Here is a 24999-nt window from a genome sequence, read left to right as displayed (position 1 = left end):
ACCGCGAGTATTACAGCCAATCACCAGGCTTTGACGTCTGGCAGCTTGTTTTTGTTGTGTGTATGTGGGCTTGGTTTCACCTAAAGTCGGTTGGAAAATTAATAGATGCACGAACAGGAGGAAAAATTGCAGTATTCCAAAGCATTATACGAACATGTGAATATTATTTTTAAAACAGATTTGAAAAAGATGTGTACCTTTTCCTTTAATACCTTAAAAAGACAAAATCTTTTAGCAATTGCCTTTTTAAAAACGTGTCTACTATAGTCTGTGCTGCAGACTACAGCACAGACTTTTTACGTCCTCTCCAGTCCCCTTTCATCCTTTCTTTGCTAAACCACAGACCTGCAACCAACATTACCGATTCACCAGCAATACCTGCAGCAGCACAAAACATGATAATTTATGTAAGTGCTTGTTTGTGTGTTTGTGAGTGGAGGGGGGGTGGGGGGGTATCAGGGAGCGCTCGTGTTTGTGCGTAAATCATGTCTAACCATATGCTGCCTTCCTCCGCAGCACGCTCGCTGCTGAAATTGATCGTCAACCATCTCCTGCTCAAAACAGCGTGGGCAGAGGGAGAGCAAGGTCACAGCCAAGGACTTGCCACAATCAGTGATGGGCTGCGGAGGGGGGCTTATGTGTCACGGCACAGCTGTTACGCTACATACTCTGAGTCACAAGCACATCTTCGCTGCTGCAAAACATCACCTTAATTACCTTAATGCCAGACTGTCTCTCCCCGTCTGGATGAATTTGGCTCTGGATGCCTTAATCTGAGCCTTATCTCCACCATCCCCACACTGTTTTGGGAGTAAAATCATAGCTTTGGCTTTCTTATCTGTTTTTATTTCCTGTCAGGTTTAAGTGTTTTATGGTTCAGCAGTTCAGAGGAAGGGAGGTTTGTCTGGTGATAGACAACATGGCTAGGGGCAGTTGTTGCGCTGTGTGCCCGTCATGCTGAACCAAGCCCGGAGCAGGTGAAGGGATGATTTCATGTCTGTGCTATCTGGAAGGACCGTCTCAGCTGCCAATGCAAAGATAAGCACGGAGGATGCAGCAGCTGCTGCCGGGCAGCCTGTTGAGCTGCCTGCAACTGGTTGTGCATCATTCCAGGCTGACAAATAAGTTGAGCAACAATCTTGAGCGAGAGAATTGTTGTTTACCATCATATCTATAGAAGCCATGTAGTCTCTGAGCTCAGTGCAGAAGTTCAGTGCTTGCTTATTTTAAAAACAACAGTATTCCTGTGTGGGATCAACAATAAAACACTGGTAGGTGAGGGACATGGTTATACATTAAAAATATATATAAATATACAGGACAAATAGGATGAAAAAAAAAAGTTGTCTCGGTAAAGTATTGGCCCACCACAAGCTCCTGGAAATTAGGGCTGTACGGAATAGTTCGAAGCTACAAAGCTTTGTAACGCTGACAGTTGAAATCTCTCTTTTTTGCATGTATATTTATTCTGTTTAAACCTGTTATTGCTACACAGTTTGTCCTCACTTAAGTTTTGCAATTACATGGCGTTAGACTGCAGTAATGGTTACAATAACTAAGATTTCTTTTACTTTTTCTTTTTTCTAAAATTTAAGGTGCAGAGGGTCTATGAGAGCACAAATGTTTAGGTAGAATTGGTGAAAAGTGTTGGTTTCTTTGTGAATTCCACAACTGCTATGAGGTTTTAATGTGAGTGTGAAGGCTCATACTGCAACACGCAGTCTCTTTGAAAAGGAGGATCAGATGCATTGTAGGTCATCATGCTTCACCAGCAGGGGTCATCATCTGCTCCATGCCAAACACCAGAGCTTGTAGTTAACACACAGTGGGGCTTCAGTGCTTTAGCAGCGTGCAGTTTGTCTACTAGATAGGAATCTTGAACACTGTGGAAATTGTAATTATTCCTGTAAAAGTGTGTGACAGATCATTTCTGCTTTGACAAGCTGTTGTGAAATGCCAATTCACACAAGAAATCTTCTTTTCTTTTTTGTTTTAAGATGACTGTTGCAGACGACGCAGCTTCCACCTGCAACAAAGACAGAGACCAGCTCTCAGCAGAGACCCCAAACGCGTGGAGGCCAGGCGATGATTCCCCTCTGGGATGGAGAGCTGGAGAGGTGGGTGAGTGGCTTCTATCACACAGCTGGTAAAAAGGGCTTCCCCACTCTTACAGTAATAGAGGGCTGTGCCTACAGTGGCTTCAGCTGGGGGCGGTGTGTGAGGGGAGGATGGAAGCACCTGCAGCCTGAATGCGGGAACCGGCTCTTAAACCTCTCAGAAGCAGTTGGTCGCCACGGGAACAGCGGCAGGCCATGATTGGCCTTGTCCAACCCTGCTGTGCCCGGGGAGGAACTCTGTCAATTGTTAGATAACACACACACACACACACACACACGCAGAAACACACACAGAGCAAAAAGGGAGGCATTGTGAAGTGGGACAAAAGTCCTGCAGTTACAAATGTACAGGAAATGTGAAACAGCACAAAAATGTTCAACTTTGATGCCTTTTGGTGCTCAATAATATAAAATAACTGCTTTACAGTTACTCTCCCTCTTTCTCTAAAACCCCCATCCTCACCACCCTTTCCCAGGCCCCCTGCTGCGGCTTAAACAATTAGGCTATCTGAGACCCACACTAACGACTCTCCCTTGTCTTTTAAGATAACTGCAGGAGGAGGGGCAGCAGTGGGTGACATCTTGTTAGAGGGGGAATCCTGTGGTCAGTTGCTTGTGTATTGGCCCAGGCAGAGGATACCTGGTTATTACCCTACATAAAGAGCTCGTATGTGTGTGTTTAGATTGCCCCGGGTGAGGTGTGTGCTAATACCACTGGTGCTTGTAAGAAGTGCTGGTTTTCTCAGCTCTGCGATGAGCCCTAGTAGCTGTCGCACCTCAGATATCACCCTTTCCTCCCACTTTCAGAGCAACCTAAAGGAAGCTGTAAATCAACACTTTCATCACAAATCAGCCTCCACTTAGTCAAGTCTCCACCTTATTTAGGAGCAAATGAGTCTCACCAAATATAAAAAGTTTTCCAGGTGGCAAAGAGAGGTCACATCCACAGTAATGTGGGTAAATTCAAAAACAGTGTTAAAACTTCAAAGTCATTCAAAATTGGCATGTGCAAGCAACTTGAGTCAGATCAAATGAAAAAAATCACACATTTCCACATCCACATTAAAAAAAATAAAATTTTGTACAAAGGGTTTTAGAAAAAATCTGTTCGGTGTGGATGGAAGGCCACTATAAACAGATGCATTTTCAAATCTATATGAAAGTGTGGGCATGGCTTGAAGAAAATGCATCAAAACCAACCAAGAACAATCATACTTGTGTTACAGAGCTCTACTTGAAAACTGTTAAGACGAAACACCTTTGGGCTTTGGGCCTTTGGGATATTTTGGGCTATTTTGCCTCCATATGTCTTCTTACATTAGTAAAGAAAATGTCAAAAATACGCATTTGAGTGTTTATTTTAGTTAAGATTTATTTTCTTGAATTGTATGCAAAAAAGCACCTATTACTCAAATAATGCCTAATTTGCATATTTAAACATAGTATTTAAGAAAACTTGACATACAAAAAATAATTGGCTTAATGTAAGTATTTAACTGGGGAAGTTTCATGGTGATATCGTTTAGTTAATTTATCAAAATATTCACCTGTAGAGGTTTTTTTAGGGAAATTATAAAGGTCATTATCTCATGATTTTTTTCTACTCTTAGCCAAAAACCTCAACTTCCGTAGCACTAACAGACACCTATCTCTCCAGTTGAATTTTTATTGATATTGTTAAGGTTTTTTTCTGAGGGGTTTGTTTATGTGTTTTTCTTAGCCTGATTTATGTAAAATGTTATTCCTAAACACATGGCAAAAAACTTAGTTTTCTCTGGCTGTTGATAGTATTTTCTGATTCATGGAGTGAAAATAAGAGATATCCAAAATTCCCTCAGAAACAACCCTCAACTCTATTAATTTAATATAATTAGACAATTATTTTGAACCCGGTTTTATCCAGTGCAAATCAGAAGCTTTTTAACTAGCACATAAAAAAAATTACAAAAATTATTGTCTTAATTTAAGTAATCAACTGGGGAAGTTTCATTGCGATATGTATAAATATATGCTAACATTTTTACACCTGTAGTAACTTCCCTGAAGAATAGTTGCGCCATTCATATTTTTGTAGGAAAAGGCGGTTGTTCCTTAAATATAGGCTACAATGTTGTGCTTAATTTATCTGAAAAATTAAAAGGTTCAAAGAACTTTTTGTTTTACAGTCGCACAGCTTTCTAGTCTTTTCTATAACTACCTCTAAGGTACCGTGAAATGTAGGAATTTCACATCCGTAAACTTTCTGACTTTAGTCAGTTGTCAGTTACAGTTTTTTACACTTCAAGTAGAACGTTGAAAAGAATGACTCATTTCACTCTGTGGTTTCATCCCCAGCTTGAGAATGTGAGCTCATGCTTTAACGCAGTTTTTCATGAAAGAGCCAACTGGGAGGAGGACTATAAACCACCAAGACCAGCAGCCCAGATCTTTGACCTGAGGACCAGGACCCCGGCTTTGTTTTGTTTGGCATAAATCAACAAGAGTGCTGAGCCCACAAGAAATACAGTCTCTAATGCTCATCGTCATCTTAAGGTGTGAAATCAGTCAAGTGACAAGTGTGCCTAAATTTCGATGACCCCGGGTCAGCATGAGGCCACAGCTCTGTGTTTACAGACGAGGTGACGGCACACCCCTCCAGCCCTTTGAAATGTGACAAGGTGAGGGGAATGACAAGATAATCTCTGATTTACGAGTTACAGTAGCTTTCGGGAAAGAGCTCTCCTGCTGCTTGACCGCTGGCAATACACACACCGAAAAGTCAATGCAGCTGTTTTAAGTTGCATGCAAAATAAGCACTGATAAATGCATTAACTGCGCTTTTGGAGGCTGCAAATCAAGTCCTGCCAATTTACAGAGTAAGAAATAAAGAAAAATGCACAAGCTCATTGCCTGATAAAAAACGACCTGCTTTTGAGCTCAAATGCAGCTAACTGAAGTTATAAATGTCTAATATGTACAATCCCAACCCTAAAATCTTAAATGTGTATTTTAAATGTTATCCAACCAGACAAGCAGACTGAGTGCACTTTTTTTTGTTTACAGCAGTGGCCTGAGGAAGCAGAGAGATGGAAGGAAGCTGACCAGTCCAAACAACCGCTGAAAGCCCTGCAGCACTGATCACTGGGACACTTCACTGGTGAGCCGGTACGTTTACTGCCTTGCTCAGGGGGCGCTTTGATGGCCGTAGATGAGACGGTGGGAAACAGGGGCTTTTCATTCATTCACTTCTACGATCTTCACAGCTCATCTGGGGATTTAAATTTTGTGGTCACAAGCTCCCTAACCATTAGCCGGGCTAGCCGCGGTTCACATTAGCTTAGTGTGTGCAAACAAGGATTAACAACAACAGACGAGTATAAACACGCCACTGTCAGCAGTGGAAACTCCAGAAATATCCAGTCAACATCTTATCACCCAGAAATAGAGCTGAGAGAGGACTTTCTGATATCAGCTCAGTTGTTATAACACCATACTGACTGTAATTTTGGGACTAACATTTTTTGCCTCACAAAACTGTAAAATGCTTAGTAAATGCTGCATACTGTAGTGCTCTATATCTCCTCCTTTGTGGTCGCTTTGAAGAGGAAATCAATGAGGACTTTTGCCCGCAGTGAGAATAGCACAATTTGTCCTAACTGCAACTCTGTAATGAGGACGTTTGCATTTGAGTAATTCAGCATCCACCTGAGTCATAAGCGTGCTATGTACAGAACGAAGAGATATCTGATGTAAAAGGCTCAATTTTGTCTTTACAGAAACTGCAGCTAGTGTGACTCCTCCTTCCCCTCTCTCTCTCTCTCTCTCTCTCTCTCTCTCTCTCTGCCTCTTCCCTTCCCCCAGTCTGTGTAAAAACAAATCTCCTTTTCTGCTGTGAGCCTGAAACTATTGAGTCAACAAATGTCACTGCAGCAAGGCAGGGGCTGCTGGGAAAGAGGAGGGGTCTCCCTTTAAGCCTGAACTGCAGCTAAAAGCAGATTATTTTCAGACAAGACCCACCTGTTAGTAAAGTAAAAAGAGGAATTGAATAGTAAAGAGGACAGGGGTGTAGATGACTGTTGAGTAAGGCATATATGTGGGGAAACCAAAAACATACTCAGATAAAAAAAAAATACTGTTATCTCCTAAAAACTATAGAAACTCTAAGGTTATCTTATGACCTTTAAATTAAAGATGCAAAGACAAACATTCTTGCACTCGTTGCAAACTCAACCTCAGCTCAGCACAAGGATGTAACGCAGAAACCCACATTAAAAACCACAGCATAAGTTTTAGTACTTTCCCCATTACAACACAGTTATGCTGGTGTTATTTTAACAACCTTGCATGGCCAAATTTGTCTTTTAAATTTCACTTTTGAAGTGCCTTTCTCCCTCACACTGCTCCCTCTATCTCTTTCAAGCCCACGTGGCCAGTGTCAACAGGAGGTGGGTCTTGGCAGACACATGAAGCAAAGTATGCTGCCTGTATGCAGGCTGGAGAGTTGTCTTACACTTGAAAAGTGAGCCGGCCGGCTGAGGTGTGCCAAAATAAGACACGGCCGTTGGAAAATGAGTGCATTGCTCAACAGCTTGGACTCCAAACTGGCTGATTGTTGCCGTAATGCTCTCAGAAAATGAGGGTTATTACACAACAAGGGGAAGTTCTGTAACCAATGACAGAGAAAGAAAGAAAATGAAAGAAGGAAGTCGAGATTGACGGGGTGAAAAAGGGAGGGAAAAACCCTGAGTCACTTGACTTCCTGTCTGAGAAAAAAGGAAGGGGGTGGAGGCATCTTGTGCTCTGCCACAGTCAGACAGTTGAGGCAATATTCAACGTAAAGTTCACTGTGGGTGGAGTCCTGTCCTGCTCACTGAATCCACTCCAGTGCTTTAGGGCAGCCATCATAGTGTTCACTATTGTGTGCGGCTGAGGGAAGAAGAAAAAAAAAGAGGAGGGAGCAGAGGAGGGAAAGAAAACCTGTCTCTTTGTGTAGGGAGGAGGCAGCAGGAAAGTGATTTTTGTGATTATTTGCCAGCAAAGCAAGGCTCTCCCCCCTCTGACCTGCAGCAACACCTTGTCTCCTCTGCTGCCTTTCCACCAGAGCCACATATGAGTTTGCTTCTCAGGCCGGCAAAACAGCGACACCCGGGCTTCTCCTGATGATGAGAGCCGACGTCAGACCGGTTTCCATGAATATTGATGTGGAGGATAGTCTGTTTCATAGAAGAACAGAAGGAGGCAAGATGGCTGCCCTTTAGGATTTGTTAAAGAGGAGATCCAGACGGTTTGTTGGAATTTCTACAAAGTGGAGGGACGTAAAAAGGAGGTGAGAATATGCTTAGTGTGTTAATCCTCTGCTTACCCTCTTCCCCTTTAACATGGAGAGTATTTTTGGTGGGTTTTTTGTATCAGGCGAGGTGTAGCAAATGTCCCCCACCGTAAAAGCAAGAGCCAACATAATAAGGAGGGGATATTAGATAAAGCTACTCCAACATGGCTGACGATTTTCTTTCTTTTTTTGCCAGCTGAATCTGAAAAACACACCTTCTTGTGTGTTTTCCTGTGTGTTATGGGCTCACTCCACATTCTTGGTGCTTTTGAATGCAGCACAGAAAATGGTGTACTTAGACTGCTTGTTCAGGAGTTTTTCTTTAAGCATAATTTAAATGCCTGTGTAATGCTCTCTTTCTTTTCTCAACATTTCAACCTTGCTATTTTAGTAGGGCACATATTTTTTTTTAAAGGTGTGCTTAAGTGTGTGCTTTTGTGTGTGTTTTAAGAGGGGAAACATATTTTAAAAAAACATTTATGTGCTATTATTAGCTATTACAGAATGGTGATATTTTTATTACACATGTTTAGATGCAGGCAGTGTTACCCTCCCTGGAGCTTCACATTTTCATATCCACTACTGTGTATGTGTTTGTTTGTGCTGTTCAGTGTGTGTTTAGGAGAGTAAAAGTCCAACGTGAACGTGTCCAGTGCACATAGTGCGTGCACAGCAGTGGAGCTGGAATAGCTTCTGGCTTTGTGTATCTCTGTTAATCAGCTTTCATTGTTTTCACCACTGAATGACAAGCAGACACAAAGGCAAACCCCAAGGAGAAGCAAAAAGAGGAGAGAATGGAGTGTAGTGAAGACACACAAGGTCAGAAAGCTCTGAAGGAAATGAAACTCAATCCTACCGCACCATTAACTGGGGGAACAAGAATGGTTATTCTGAAGCAGGTTTTTTAAACTGGAGGCTAAACAAGAGCTTTTTGCCAAAAAGAAACATTCTGTTGCTGCGAGAAGTTCACTGAGCTTCTTCGAAAACTTGACCAAATCTGGTAGTTGACGGGTTTGTGTATTTTTACAGAAGCACAAGAAGTTAAAGGTCACAACTATCACACTGCTGTGTTCTTCTGGAACTATTGACAAATAGATTATTGACATTACAAAGAGGAATGTGTCTCTATGTCTGTATGTGTGGCTCTGTGTGTAATCTGCAATTATTTTTCAAAAGGGTTTGTGTAAAATAAAAGCATGTTGACCTAAAACTTGCACAGATAGAGAAGTAAACTGCAGTAATGCAGTGATAGCAGTGAGGAAAGCACCTTCATACCCTGATAGTTTATGGGGTTTCTGTGAATATGCAAATTTTTTTATGTGTTATCTCAATTAGTAAACGACTAACGGGTTGTTAGTTGTTTTTTTTCCCTAATTCACTAAGTGCTACTCTGAGATTAACATCTGAATGGCCCATTAGAATATAACTGATGTCCCTCAGGTTTGTGTATTGGGTTTGTGTATTCCACTCACTACAGTCGTAATGTAAGCACAGCATTGCCCTAGGTAAAAAGCAAAGTAAAGGCATGCCTGCAAGGTGGAGGATAATGACTGACCTTAAATTGGGCATTGTAACGCAGCAGTGGGGGCTGTCTGCAGGAGCAATCCAGGATTTCAGATTTCTGAACTTTTCGGAACTCAAAGCTGCAAGTGAAAACTGTGACATTTACATAACAGGACTACAGAGAAGGCGAAGAAGCAGCAAAGTCAAAATAAAGTCAGTTGCTTGTAAAATGTCAAGAAGACAATCACCAAGCTTTTGTGTTAACAGCTGTTAATAACAGACAAAGGGGAACATTATTCCATCACATTCAAACACTCCCCTTCCCCCTTCTGAATTAAGCATTTGTTTTAAAATGTTTGTTTACATGTCGCATTTCTGTGGTTGAGTATGCAGCCCCAACACTACAGTACACACTCTCTCATTGTCTAGTAAAAATGGTCCGCCTGTAGTGGACGAGAATCCCGTTTTGAGTTGTAGCAAGCTGTCAAGAAACTTTCAAACCAACAACGGTGGTGTACCCTGCTGATGCAATAGCATGGCTGTGTTTTGATATGGTGAGCATGTTCATTGACTGTGTAGTGTCAACACGAGCGCTTAAGTGAGGCTGTTCCTCATAGTGCTCATAAGGTATGTTGTGACTGCACGAGATCAGGTGATCCACGCTTTTGTGTGCGTCTGTGTTTGTGTGTGAGATTGTGCTTGTGTAGTGATCCCAAAGCCTGATTCATGATATTAAGAGTCTCATGTGAAAGACTTTCACCAGCTGAATTTATTTGATTTTACTTACCAAACCATAAAAATAAAAGTAGCATAATCTGAACAGCTCAAACTAGCCAACAAAAAGACTGTTGTGTAAACCCAGCAGCATTAAAAGCAGCATTACTAGTCAATGATAATGCAGAGAAATGTCTGCACCTCACTAATCAGAACGTGGTTGTGCGTCATTTCCAGCACAAAAAAGAACAGGTTGGAACATTTCGAGAATAGCAGGGTGTAGTTCTGCAGGAGCACATGGGATTCATATACATCTCTTTAGCCGTTAGCATGTCATCCTTTCTCTCTCCCCTTTCATGATAATGTATCTGTCCTATCAAAAAAAGGGAAAATCCCCCCAAAAGTTGGGAGTAGCTACTGGCAGTAGACTTTGGGGCACGGTGAATGAAATTACTTTTTCTCGATATATAACTACTCAATATATAACTCAATATATAACCCTAACTGATAATAAAACATTCTTTCATTCTGTCGTTACAGTTGACAAATGTATGTAAATTTACAGCTGTAGTCTTAGCAAGAGTGTCAATTCTCTATTGACCAATCAACCAACTACAATGTTTCTTGCTCCACCTTTTAGAATCGGATCAGTGTGCTTGGTACCTCAACAGAGGGGTGACGAAAAAATGGGACGTTATGGAAGTTTCTGCACTATCCAACTTTTGACAATAGAAACAGAAAAATAGCTGTTCCAATGAAACAATATTAACAGAACTGAACTTGGTGGAAATGAGGCTTATGTTGTGTGTCTAGCTGCAATTTCTGATTTCTTGTTTCATTCCTTACATTCCACACTTTATCCGCTGAACAGTTTGTATGGATTACATCTGGCCCAGTTCACTGCATGCTACTGAAAGTACAATATTAATGATTGTCACAGTGTGGTTGTACAATTTGTTTGTTTCCCTTTGTGTTCAGTCTCACTGTGCACTGGATCTAGTGTTAATCCTGACCTGCATAACAATACCACATTCTAAAATTAAAGAGAAAAAAAAGCACATAATCTTACTGGATGTGTTTTCATGAGCCTCTGCACGGCTGCTGCTATATCAGCAGCTGAAAGGGCTCCAGAGCATTAATGGGCCTATGGGGCTGAGTGGGGGAAGGGCCAGATAGATCAATCACATGCACATAGCTTCTCTCATCTATCTACACCTACAGATAAAGCCGTGCAGTTGGATTGCTCCTCCGTCATGCCCGTAAGTCCCCTTTATGTCATTCCCAGGGCAAAGACAATATCACCTTTGGGAAGAATGTCCAGTTGCCATAGCGTTGCACAACAATGCCTTCCACTTACAATACCCAACCCCTTACCCAAGCCCTCACCTCTGACCCTGCTCTGTCCAGCCCACGCATCGAATTTCCAGCCACAGGCTGCAGCACAAATGACAGAGAAGCAGGCCCAGTGGCAGATTAGACATTTTATATTGCACTACCTGCTGAACAGCCATGCTGGTCATAACTAGGACTGCTTTCCTGAGACAAAATGGCGAGATACTGAGTGTTAGTATTGATTTTTGCAATATTGATTTCCCTCTTGTCTGCGATTGGGGGTTGTTTTTCTATGGAGAGCAAGAGAGAAGCAGAAAACCACAATCAAGTGTTTCTGCAATGGAATCGAACTAGTCGCTCTTTTATGCAAATCTTTAAACAGCCACCAATAGTGCACAGCTGTGAACATTTTGCAGGACTTGCACGGTAAGGTTCAACATTGCTGTGGATTTTTGATAGAGAAGGTTTAACTGCATGCTATATGTCACTTAACTTAGCACGATATATGTATGGGGCTTACTGGATTCATGCTTTCGGTTCTGAAGCATGCTGAATGCGTCAACTGTCTTTTGACTTGTGAATCACTACTCTGTGGACTTAATGCAAAACATCATGTGTTGGGGAGAGTTATGTGGAAGTAAATGAAAAGAAAGTCTATTAACTGAAGCGAAATCACAAAAAAAAAACATGTCAGTTATCAATAATTGTCACACCAGATCCACCCAAAACCCCAACGAAAATCTTGGCTCTACGTCCAATGAAGGCCTTGTGGTTTATTGGTCATCACTGGAATTTTGTAACAGTAATAATGTTTTTATGAGTCTCAGACTCAGAGAAACAAAAATGTTATCTGTAATTACCACTCCAGATGCCTTGTGAATCCTAACTCGATCTTTTTGCACGAGGGCCGTGCCTTGTTAGCCGGGCTGAGGCGTAATTATGGAGTGAGAGTGATAAGGCTCTGTTTGAGTGGCACGGGGCCGGAGGGAGTGTTGCTGGCCCTGTGAGCATGTATCGATGTCAGGGTTTACCTCAGGGGTGAGACAGCGAGGGCAGCGACTCAAAAGCTTCCTCCACGTGAGCACACGCACATGGCCGCTCTGTTTACAAACACTATCCTGGCATTCCGCACAGAGAGAGAGAGAGAGGCAAGTGAGATGTTACGTAACCACCCCAAAGCGAATAGCATCCCTTCCCGCCTCTCGCCGGGCCGCCTCTCCTACGCTTGGACAGTCTCTTTGAATGCAGTTTCCGCCGGTTCCGCTACAAAAAGTTAAGAATAAAAAAAGAAATTAAGAGACACAGTGACAGCAGCATCTGTGCTCGAGAATGTGGCGAGACTGAGAGCAGGCCTTTTTCTTATGGTGATGCCGCTCTGATAGCGCATAGCTGCTGTGCAGGTGAAGGCCTTGAATATGCCAGGTCAGGAGATTAAACTGGCTCTAAACTTTTCTGTCGAGACAGAAGATTTGATAAACTTCCCTTAAAGTTGATGCTTTGGCTCATGAAAACAAAATTGCAATAAAGTTTTAATGCAAAAACCCAACGCATATGCACAGACGCTGGCACATTTTACTCCACAGTGGTGCTATCATTGCACTGCACAGTTGTGTATAAATAATTTTTGTTAAGGAAACTTGGATCGAAGGATTCTATGAGTAAAAATAATCTTTTATGAATGAAAAGTAAAGTTTCTTAAAAAGAAGGTTAAAAAAGATGAACAGTCGTATACAAAAATGTTGGTGTTTCTGATTGGTGTGTGGAAGTGAAAGATGCCCCCTATATAACGGGCCTTGCTTTCAAACATAGGCATAGCAATGTGTGGAGAAGTCTCAAACCTGCGAACAGGCTGTCAATATGCCTTACAGATCTTGAAAAGTGACCAAAACTCCTGCGAGGATCTTGCCCTTAAGAAGACTCATGTCAAAATGCATCAAATCTGTGACAATGAGGGTCTTTGTCACAGGTCTAATCCTTAAAGGTTCATTCAGAGGAGATTCTTTTCATACATAGCTTGCATCTTCTGGTCAAACTGGCTTAATTGAAACGATATATGAAAAGAAATTTACATAGCTAATGCCCCTGTCTCATGATCTACAAAGCTCTGTCATGATAGCGCAATGGGATCCATGGCGATCTAAACAACTGCTTCTGATGGCTGTTAACCCCCTTCTAAAATGGCTGTCAGACATGGATGGTTTTGCTGCCAGGAGCTGTCATTGAAAAGGTTAGGCCCATGGCCCCCTGTTGTCTGCACAAGAAGTGCAAAGACAGACAGCTGGTCCTGAATGTCATTTAGGAGTGTAACCCTACCAAAGGCTCTGAATGACATCACTAACTACTTCTGAGGGCTTCGAGTGGCTCATGCTCAATATTAGGTTTCCTAAGTGGAATGCACGAGTGCAGCAGCTGGTGTCTTTCCGAGCCGTAGTGTTCAATGACAATCAGACTTGTTTGCGTCCATATATGTATTTATGTTGGGGGAGTTTCAAAGACTGATTTTAGCTGTGGGTCTTATATTTGTGACAGGTACAAACAGTGTCTGTGCAAAACATTTAGGTCAAAACTCCTAAATTTAAGCTTATATATAGAATGTCTTTAAAGGGACAGTTGATCCCAATTTTAAAAAGAACCCTACCTGTAGTGCTATTGATCAGTCTAGATCGGTGTGAGTTACCTTGTTTTGGGAGATGTCGGCCGTAGAGATGTCCACCTTTCGTGCCAATATAGTGGAACTAGATGGCAATCGGCTTGTGGTGCTCAAAGTGCCAAAAAGCACATTTGAAGAGCTCAACAGCAATGTCTTTTGTAAGAAATCATCGCCCGGTTACTCAAGGTAATCCACAGACCTTGTTTGGAGCAGTTACATGTAGGATCTATTTTCTTTTGACTGAACTACACCCATCAACTGTATCACTGTGCAGAAGAAGGCATGCATCTACTGTTAGCTCACCTGGCTATGCAGCTCAGCCGAGGAGGTCGCCATTAATGTTTACATCCTGCACTATGACAAGCACGGGCCTCTTATATATGAGCTTCTTTCTAGCCAATAATACGACTGGCGTGTGTAGTTCAAACGAAAAAAAATAGTTCCTGCATGAAACTGGTTACGATGAGGTTTTAAAGATTACCTTTAGTCATGATATTTGTGAAGAAACATTACAGTTGAGTTTTTCAAATATATTCTTTGATTTGTGCACCACAAGCCGAGCACCATCTATTTCAGCCTATTTCAGAAGGCAGACATCTCCATGGCTGATATCTTCAACACTCTGTAAGTCACATCAAAACAGCCTGGATTGACAAAGAGAAATACAGGTAAGCAGAAAAGTATATGTGGGGTGAACTGTTCCTTTAAGTGAACACCATAACAAATACACAGACCATGTTTAGGAACTCATTAGCTGCTGTTCAAAATTTCCTTCTGAATCGCTGAAGCGTTAGAAGTGAGGAGTTTATACATGCTTACACTGAAGCCATGAATCAGAGAAATTTTGCCTCTCTCAAGAAGGATTTGTGATTTCTGTTCAATGAGAGTCACGTGCCTCCCAGTCAGTGGAGGGAAAGAGGGAGCTTAGCAACAGTGGTTTAGGTCAGGCTGCTTAGAAACCAATGAGGGAAAGAAAATCACTACAGTCGCTTTCGAGATGACAAATGAGACACAGAGCAAATTTTTCTTATTCAAAGTTATTCTGGCCACTACTATAATGTATTTTTGTCGTCACATTTGATGAATAGAAGAAGAGAGAAAGTAGAGACTGCCCAAATTGCTTTGGTCTTTGCTCACAATAAACCACTATCTGAAGCTCAGTCTTCCATAAATCTGAAATCTATTGAGTCCATTTAGAATTCCTCCACTGCCATGTTGTGTGCCATGTTTTAATTTCCCTCCTATAATAATGTTTCCTTTTGCTGTGTTTACTGTTCACCTCCGCTTCCTGTTTAATTGGAAGCTGGTTTGGATTTGGATCATGCAAACAGAGAGGAAATATTTGCTAAATAAATGTGCCTGTGAGCTAATCACATGCCAAGACTGGCGGGCTAGAGGGTGAATTGAAGAAACATGGGAATCAGTGTTTGTTCATCACTTGGCTTTGTGTTTGAGTTTTCTGTCTCATGCCAGATTGTAGTGGATGCGAGAATGACAGAGGAGGAAAAGGTCAGCATAAAGTATTCCTTATTTTAGCTGAGAGCAGCTACAACATCTGTCTTGACATGGCTCTCAGAATATATGCTCAAGATAACAGAGGGAGCAGAGTATTTAAGATTTTAATTAGTGCACCATAATTCAGTGTTTCAGCTCTTAAAACATTTCTAAAATGCTATTTTAGAGGCATTGATCAGCACAAGTGCAAAATGTAAGCTTCTGAATATGTGGCACTATTGATTTACTGGCAGGATCAATGCATAAAGCACATGTGCACACCACGGTGAAGCAGCCTATTCTGCAGTCAGCCGTGCCGGGGTAATGTTTAGACCAGATGGGCTTTGGAGCGCTCATAAGATGGTCGCCATGGCTACCATGCACTCTGAAAGAAATTAACTTTGCTGTGCGCACAGTTCATCAAGTTAGTCAGATATATTGACTGTTGCATAGACAAAAGGGGTTAGAGGGGAAAGGAGACAGGCTGGTTGGGGGTTAGGTTGGTGGGGTTTGTGCGCTCAGAAGCCCGTTCCTTAATTAGAGCCTCTGTGTGATGCTGCTTGAAAGCACAGAAAAAAGGTTTAGACTCTGCGTGTAAGCTTTGCACGGAGTGCTTCCTAGTTAGGCAGGGTTATTGAGGTTGTGCTGATTAAACAGGAAAAATGAAGACTAACAGGTTTATGTTATGTTAAGCCAGACCTGGGCTAATGTTCAACTGCTGTCAGGATTTACCTCTTCTGTGAATCAGCCTACACTACACTTGCATGACATGCGTGTGAATGGTTCTGTGCAAAGGTACTGTTTCACAAAACTACTTGGAGGGAAGGCTGATGGTTTTTAGATTTGATCTATAACACTGTGGTCTGTTATCAGCAGTTTGGGGGGGGTTAAGTATGAGCCAAATTATCATATTGCTGTGTAAAAAAATGGATGTAAAAAGAAATATTTATTGTCAAGCAGATTTGAGCAGACTTAAAAATAAGATAAAATGCTAAGCAGTTTTCCCAGAATACCTGCTGAACAAGTTATATCAGAAGTGTACAGAGGTGGGGTTTATCCCAAGCAACAAAGGCTGAGTTATTCATACTCAGCCCTCTTTCATATTCACTGACTCATCAGTGACTATACCAAACCCTAACCTTAACCCCCATCCCAAAAGCAAACCCCCGACATTCAGCACTACAAACCTTGAAGCACTAAAACATGCAATATGCTCAAACTTATTCATATTCTTAACACACCAAAACATAAGTACAAAACTGTATCAACAACTGTTTATGTATTTAAAACAACTCTCAAGAGGAAGATCCTAAAGGAGGTTTGGAGCCACAATGGGGACTGTGTCAGGTTAAAACTGTCTGCAGTTAAACCAGTGTGGCCTCGCCCCTGAATAATAGACTTGACAAAACCAGTCCTTGCCTCGGGTCTTTAATGTGTTGTGACAAATCATGGACTCCTTTATACCTCAGACCTTGTGGGTCTTTTTGAGTAATTATATTACATGTGTCTGTCCACTGCTTCCTGAGCTCCACGAAGACAATGCCCACTGAACCCTGTACAACATTATCAAACAGTCTTGTATTAGTGTTGACATTGATCTTAATTATGGCTATGAGCCGTTGGCTTATTATTGTGGTGCCAGTTAATCTTTCTCCTCTCTCAGTTTATCTTTTTACCTTGAGGGATCTCTACCAGTTAACCAAATAAGAACTGCACGTCTTATTATTGTCGTGTTATACAAAGTATTATTATTTTTGTTTTGTCTTTGTCTCCATTTGTTAATGTGAGCTTCACTTTCCACTTCAGGTTGTTTTTTTAAGCTAAACTCTGTTGTTAAGTAGTTGTTGTTCAGTACTTAATGTATAGTGTTTACAGGAAATGGCACAAAGCCATAAATGAAACCTTAGGGTTGCAACAGTCCAATCCATATCTTATTAATCACCAATTTATCTACTCACAGCTAACCTAAAGGGAGAATACTTGAAACAGAATTGCAGTAGGTTCGGCTGCCCTTACGGGAAAGGTGAAATTAAACATTGACTGATATTCCTTAAAAGATGATGGGTTCTCTCACATAACAAAAACATTGTACACTAGGACCGAGGCTTTAGATTTACCCCAAAGCTGGTTGTGCACTCCTAACCCTAGCAATTATTATTTATGAGTTGTGCATATTTAATTAACATTCCCGAAAATTTCAGTCAAACTCACTTGCTTCGAATGTCAGCTCTTGAATAAATGGGCATTATCAGCTTCATAAATATGAGTTAGACTGATCCTGCTACACCAGCTAGTAGGTTCAGAATGCAGTTATCATCCTATTTAATGCCTGGACTTATTGTTATGCAGCAACGGAGGAATTCAGATGACATAACGTTAGCATTAGGAGCAAGAAAGTCCGCTTCAGGGAGGTCTAGGTGATGAAAGGGTCAAACAAACACAGGACTTTCAACCAGGTGACTGGGGTTCATGTCTCATGTAAAACAAAAAGTCAATAAGTTATTTTAATAATGTGTTAGTAACAAACATACTTATCTTAAACCAAACCATGTTCTTTTCCTAAATCTAAAATGTTGTATTGGTGCTGAAACCTAATGAAAGGGAAAGTTAAAACTAAGAAGACAGAAAATGTTGTCATTTTACATTTTTGCAAATCAAGAATATGTTACATTTGTGCATTTTATATATATATTATTTCAACATTTCTTAAGTGTCATTGTACATTACATTACTTTGTCATCAGGAGGTGGAGAGGATAGTGGATGGCATGTCACCTAGGTAATACAGCTGCTAAGCTGCAGATCACTGTTCGAGATCAACAAACAACAAAAACAGCTGTCTTTTAGCCAGTCATAGCTGTTTTTCAGTGGCTTTTTAGCCACCAAAAAGGGGTGTTTTTTTAAAGAGCCATCACTCTTTTTCCACCGGGATAGTGCCACATAAAGTGATCGCTGATTACTGAGATATTGCTGCTTTTCTAGCAGGGGTTGTGCCACCAAAACCAGGTATTTTAAGTGTCATTTTTTTCCCAAACCTAACCACACGTTAACCATAGCATTGTTGGAACATGAAGTTGTAAAATTTCAACAGAAAGTTTACAATTAACTGCCTACAAACAAATGTGATGTAACTGTGGTTTGCAGAAACATACAATGCCAACATTTTTTTTTTTTGGCAATCAGGCATTTAATGGGCTGATAATGGTGATCTGAACCTTGTCAGTGTAGCAGGAGCTAACCCATCTCTGCGAGGCTGATAACAAAAATAATACCAGTCTAATAATCGAGATTTGAGATGAGTGCTCAAACTGATACTAACAGGACATTAGAACTTTTCTGCTGTCTTTGGTCTGCACTGTTAGGCACTGTTAATTTAAATAATGGGAAACAAATGAATTCAATACAAAAATGCTAAGTAATGTGGATTAATCTAATCAAATAATGCTTTAGTTTGAAAATACTTTATGTCACAATACAGTAAGAGAAGGAAATGAGACAAAAACTGTGGAGGCACAGAGGCTGCAGTGGGAATCTCCACAAGCCAGTAACATCTGTCTTGTATTACACATAAAGAACAATGTAGATTGTACAGATCCCTTCTTCTTAAGGAGGGGGAGGAGGCTCTCTAGGGAAGAAATTACAAACAGAAGTGTATATCCTCAGTGTTTCTGCTGTAATCCATCAATCTTCTCTGCAGATTTAAAACAGAAAATCAAGGTACTGAACAGTATCGTAATAGTGTATTTGTATTTACATGCACACGTCGCTAAAAACACTTTGGAAAAGATAGACAGCCAGATAATGGAAATATAACTGCTACATTGCATCCCACTGAAAGGTAAGGACATTTTCATGTCGTGTTTGATTGAAAGAGGGAGTCATTTGTTCATCGGCATTCAGTTTCTCCTCAACCTGCAGAGCTGCACTGTTTTTGGTCAACCATCAGGGGAGAGGGACGCATAAAAGGGGGAAGAAAAACAGAGATCTGTTGCTCCAGGCTGTCACGTGATGCAGCCATCATTACGTCACCATGTAGTGATTAGGCCACAGTCAGCTTCAACAGGAAACTGCACTGCTCTACCTGACAGAAAAACTAGACCTGAGGTTTTACAGTGCTCAGTCAGATTCCCTCCTCATGCAACGACCTGTGTGTGTTATTAATGGAAGCAACATGAGTCACATCACTAACTCAGAACCTCAAGCTTTTGCATTCCTGGTAATAACCTTCACATGTGTCTGTATCCCTTTGGTGACCAATTCAAAAGATCACTGCATCTTAATCTAGAACAGAAGCTGTACGTTCCTGAAACATGAGACAGATGGATCGACCAAAAGGGAAAGCTTTATATCAATAGAAGTTGCTGCACAACCATCTTAAATAATACTACACTTTAAATGGATAGTTAAGGGTTCTATGGGGTACTTATTCATAGTCAGTTTTTTACAAACGGTAGATATCTGTCGGCATGCCCACAATTGATGGTTTGTATAACAGTTTAAGTGCACGAGTCCTAAAACCCACAAATGAGTTCGCATTTCAGCACTTCTTATTCTCTCCTCTCAAAGTCAATTTTTTTTTTTTTTTTAAATGGGTTTTTGGTTAAATGCCTAAAATGAGGTCAGTTGTGAACACAGGCTTAAGAAACTTTTGTTCTACAACTTAAAATGTGTCAATGAATACCCAACTCGCAAATTTTGAAGCTTTAACATGTCTTTTAGAAAGACGGTTGCTAACAAGTGGCTAACTGAAACTACATCATCATACATAATTTATACTCTCGTTTTGGTGGCAAAGTTAAAGTCATGCCACTGTGGGTTAGTTCGTTTATAGCCTAACTCAGCTTTTAGAGTTAGATGAGAAGGTAGATACCACTCTCATGTCTGTGTGGTAAATAAGAAGCTATAACCAGCTGTGCGTTAGCTTATTTTAGCACAAAGACTGGAAACAGGTGGAAAAAGCTAGCTTGACTCTGTCCAAAACTAACAAAACTGCTTACCAGCATCACTCATCCCGCTCATTAATCATCACAATATGTCTTATTTATTTAATCAAAACAAAAACCAAAGTGTAAGAATAACAAGTTGTGGTTTTATGGGGGTTATGTACTGAACTATTTCTTGGTTAAGAGCACTGACTTCCTTTATAGTTATAATTATGGTATGGTATCGCATGAGAGTGGTAAAAACATTGTGTAACGCTAAAGCATGTAAGCAAACCATTCCTTTAAAGGAAAAGAAAAACGTGTCTGTTGCTTTGATCTGATAAATGAAAAATGGCAAGATGGCACCAAGCTCTGACCAGTGTGTGTGTGGTCTACTTTTATCTAGGTTTATGTTCATGATCTCACTTTCATGTTTAATTTGTTTAGATATTTTCCCCCTCTGTGCAGATCTGGGTGTAGATACCACATGTTGCAGACATTGCTCATGTGACAGAACAGCAACAGGATCTAAGCACTACGAGGAAACTGTTACAGTGATCTGGCTAGCATGTACATTTGGAGGATTATAAAAATGACTGCAGACACAGGGGCCTTTTGTTTCTCAGCCAGAGTAGAGTGTCATATGTTCAGACTGATAGAAAGAAATAGAGAGGAGGCACGAGCAGCCATGTGAGGTGCATTGTATGCCCTGCGTGAGTTTGCCATGTGACATAAATCCTAAGTGTGAGGTGCCTGACGGAGAGACTTGGTGAAATGCAGAGCATGAATTAACATCTGTCCTGTAGTAACAACAGTCAGTAACAGCACATGCTACCAGCACCTCACTTCACATTGGTGCTTTATGACTTGATGTGCTCTGACCTTCCAGACTTTCCAGTCCACCCCCTAAAGATTTTCCCCCCAAACTCTCCAGTGGAGGCAACTCCCCGAGCTCATATGCTAGCCACATGTCATGAACTGTCATAATTCAAAGTGTCTACACAGGCGTCTAAAGGAATAATCAAACACTGCCTTAAATTAGGCAAATATGTGTGCATGAACAGTCCTCTTGTTGTCGACAGAGCAGTTTCAGGCTGTTCATTGAAATACTGACAAACATGGACCCATAAGACTCAGGCTGAAGGTGTAGCCTGTATGATCAGGTGCTGTATTTTATGTCTTAGCTTTAATAATGATCCTTAAGAGATTCTGAACTGTTTCAAGCCTACATCTTTGTTGTTTACTCAGCAAGCTGGAATGCAGAGTTGTGAAAATGTTGTCAGAGGTCATGAGGTTTGCAGAGCAGCGGGTCCAGCTCTATATTTATGGGAGGGATTTAAAACACTGTAGAATGCAAGTCATCTGACCTAATTACACTGGAGAGGGGTTGCTAAGGATGAGGTTTCACTAGCTGCTCTGCTGGGTGCAGTCTGAACTGTCTAACTCCAATCTGTCAGCATGAACAGCCATAACAGTATTTCTGCAGATTTGACATTGAATATCTATCACAGAAAAGCATGTTATAAACAGAAACTTAGTTTTATGTCCATTTCCTTTTCCAAAATATGAGATGTTTTTTTCTGTTTGGTTGAGGAAGTAAGCGGGAGGTCAGTTTACCTCTTCTTCTATTTCTATTTCTATTTCTTCTAAAGGGACCTCACTGGATATCATGGTGGCTCCAATGATGCTCACAAAACTAGCTTCCTAGTTAAAGTCATATCACTAATATACACCGTAATTAACTTTCAGTGATAAATGTACTTATATGGTGTATTTTACAGCATGTTTAGAGTGTTGAACTTATTTCTGTGTAAGTCAGGAAATTACTATAGACCAAATCACCAAGATGTCATGCTAATAACAACAATCCCCTCCAGGTAGACATCTGGCAATGAATTGAATTGCAGAGATGTGAAATCTTGTTTATGTCTGTTGTCATGTTTAGCTGTAACTTTAACTTTTTAGGATACTAAAATAGACATGGAGGCCCAACCTATCTGATGCTTCTGCTGTGCTAATTTTATATATTGTGTTTTTTTTGGTAGCATCTTTGATAAACCAAATTGACTGGCATGGAAGCTAAGCAATGTAATGCTGTGGATGCGGGCTGTAACAAGATGTTTTTTAGCCACCTTAAAAGATCCACCTAAAAAGAAGTAACATCATTGTAAGTGTATGCTATTTTAGGATTATTTTCTCTGCTTTACCTTACACACAAACCTATTGGGGCAACGGTAGGCCAGCAACTCTCATGTCCTGCAAAAGTAAAATTATGGTTTTTGTCAATGGAGTCTGGTTGCTTCAGTTCTCTGTCAAAAATCGCTGTCTGACAGCAGGGAAAAACATTTGAAATATTCTAAATATAACTAGAACCTGGAGTTATATTGATCTTTGTAGGTGGTTAAGAAGTAACCAAATGAGGCAGCATTTGCTCAACACCATTTAATTTAATGTATGTGATGCTGGATTTTTCTACTTGAGAGTTATCTAAACAAACATTTTTATATTTTAGTCTGCGGCCAAAAAAAATTCAAAAACACTAAAACACCAGTAATAAGACTGAGACTTTATAGAAATTTGTCCCAGGAAATGGCTGTTCACAATATTTTTGATACTTTCATATGCGATTAAAGTCTAAGTCATATGAAACAAAACTCAGTACTGGAATTCAGTTTGTATAATATCAGTACACTATCAATACTGTCAGTTGTGTTTTAAAAGTAAAGACATGTTAATATTTATGGTTAATAAAAGAGGAAGTAACACTTTGGGTTCCGTGGCTAAATGACTAGCAAAGTATACTTCATATGATATTGGACAAGTTGACAGTAAAGTGTTAACACTGACCGTTGACAAACCCAGTTTGTTTGATGTTATATGTTGTAATGTTATAATAGCATTGAGTTGTAGTAGTGGTATTACAGTTAGTGGCAACCAGAAACCAGAAAACTTCTGATACCAAAATCTTGTCTTGTTGCCAAGCAATTCTGCATGCATATGGTGATATGAGTTTACAGTTGTAATATGCAGCCAGGTGATATTATGATGAATTTTAGTACTGAAAAGACTTCATGACTCAGTTAATAAGGCATGTGGGTTTTACCCTTAAACAGTAAATTTATAGTCTCTGGACTGAATGCACATGCTCTTATCTTTCAAACAGGAAAATGCGAATGAACCCAAATCAGCAAAGAAAAGGAAACATACACTTGAGATTATGGCTTATTCTTAGGACTATTCTACAAGTAGTGTGGCTTGGCAAGTGTGTTTGATTTACAGTGCTGCCCCACACCTCCCCTTCTCTCTCGCTCTCTCTACAACAGCAGGACTCTGTTGCCTTGCTGCCATTGGTCTCAACCTGAAAGTGCAGAGACCTGAGTTTCCCAGCAGCTGTCGTTAGTGGTGAATGTCACATACGGCTGCCAAGTCACGCCAAATAGACCCCATCTACTATGGCAGCTCTCATATTTCACTGGCCCTCTCTGGGAATAACAAAAACACAGTGTGAGTCCGGTGCATTAAAGTTTGTTACACTTGTGTTGTCAAGACAAAGAGTCCGGAAATAGGACTTAATATCTGTAAAACTTAAGATTTGTTGCATTGGACAAAAAGGTGATCTTTTAGCAACTCGATGGACAAACTAAAACAAGTTGCATTTGGTAAAAACAAGACAGAGAATTGTTAAAATAAGTCTCTAATGTCTTGTGCATTGACTGCTGCACTCAAATGACTCTTGTGCTAACTATGTCCATTGTTTTACAACACTGGTCACACTGTGTCCAAGAGTCCACCCTTGCCCCCAGGCTTTAGAGCACTAAAACAACTCACCATCTATAAATGCCAGCAAATACATAGCTACAGATTCTACAACAGCGCTTAGTGTCCACGTTTATGACTGTACAGGTTAGATGATAGACTGAACAGGAGGGAAGTAGATGTTAGCAGATAGAAGTACAGAGGGACCTGAAGTGTAATTACAGGGCAGAGGCCTGGAGGTGAGGCTGTGGGAGAGGGAGGGAAGCCAAACAACAGCGTACAGAGACAAAGAAATTGACTTCTGGAGGGAAAGAAAGCTTTGTCAGGAACACAGTTCCAAGCCAAGCAAGTTGAGTCATATCATAAACTGAAACAGAGTTCTCATTTCCCTGGTGGACATAAGCTACTAGAATGAAAACCAAAATAGATCAAAGGGTTATAACTTCCAGCAGGCATCCACACTAAAGCCGCTGCAAGGCTGCGCCTCTGGTTTAGTTTAGTGCTCTACTTCCGGCGCAAAAATAGATCTCCCTGTGAATCACGCCTGATAAATAATTAAGAGGACACAGCCGATCCTCCCTAACGTGAGCACCGTCAAAGTTGGACTTACAACACTGTGTAATTGGTGTGTTTGTATGTTTGTACGCTGTCAGCCGCTCACACACTCAGCTGGGATCTCTGGCTTTGTTCTGGGCTTGCAAAGATTTTTTTTTGTTGTCAGTGTGGGTGTATCCAACTGTGACAAGCTGCTTGGCTCCGTTCGGTCCTTTGTAAACCCTGGAGTGTCCCGCAGGAACGGAGCTGCTGCACTCATAGCAGCTTAGCGCCTGTGTTCACCTCTTGACTTAGTTACTGATTTGCAGACTGCACCGAGGGCCAGACAAAACAAAGGAGTAGTCACATGGGGTCGGGAAATGGTATTCACCCACTTACCTCATTGTTACGTTTGCAGGGATCAGATGCTTTATATGTGGGAGAGTTCAGAGAGGTGGGAGGGTTAGGTTACTCCTTTTAGCTGCTTTTTCCTTAAACCAAACTGACTTAAACTGATCTTCCCTTAGTGAGTGTAAAGCCTACAAAGAAGTTTGTTAGTTTATGGTGTATTGTGTTTCCACATATTTTCTTAATGATAAGTGGTACAAAAGTCAGTGCAGATGTATTTTTTTGTAATATATAGTTTGTTTTTCAGTAACTAGACCTTCAT

General features: G+C 40.8%; 1 protein-coding gene across 1 annotated transcript in view; it reads left to right on the top strand.

The window, feature by feature from the left end:
- Positions 1 to 7037: 7037 nt before the first annotated feature.
- tet2 (tet methylcytosine dioxygenase 2) overlaps positions 7038 to 24999 on the top strand; it is a 35168-nt gene continuing 17206 nt past the window's right edge. Inside the window, exon 1 of the mRNA XM_042484697.1 lies at positions 7038 to 7422. The gene's annotated coding sequence lies outside the window, so the exon portion shown is untranslated. The remainder of the gene's footprint in view (positions 7423 to 24999) is intronic.

This window comes from Plectropomus leopardus, chromosome 4, assembly GCF_008729295.1.
Source record: "Plectropomus leopardus isolate mb chromosome 4, YSFRI_Pleo_2.0, whole genome shotgun sequence".
Taxonomy (NCBI): Eukaryota; Metazoa; Chordata; class Actinopteri; order Perciformes; family Serranidae; genus Plectropomus; species Plectropomus leopardus.
The sequence above is the reverse complement of the archived record's forward strand: the minus strand, read 5'-3'. Positions and strand labels throughout refer to the sequence as shown.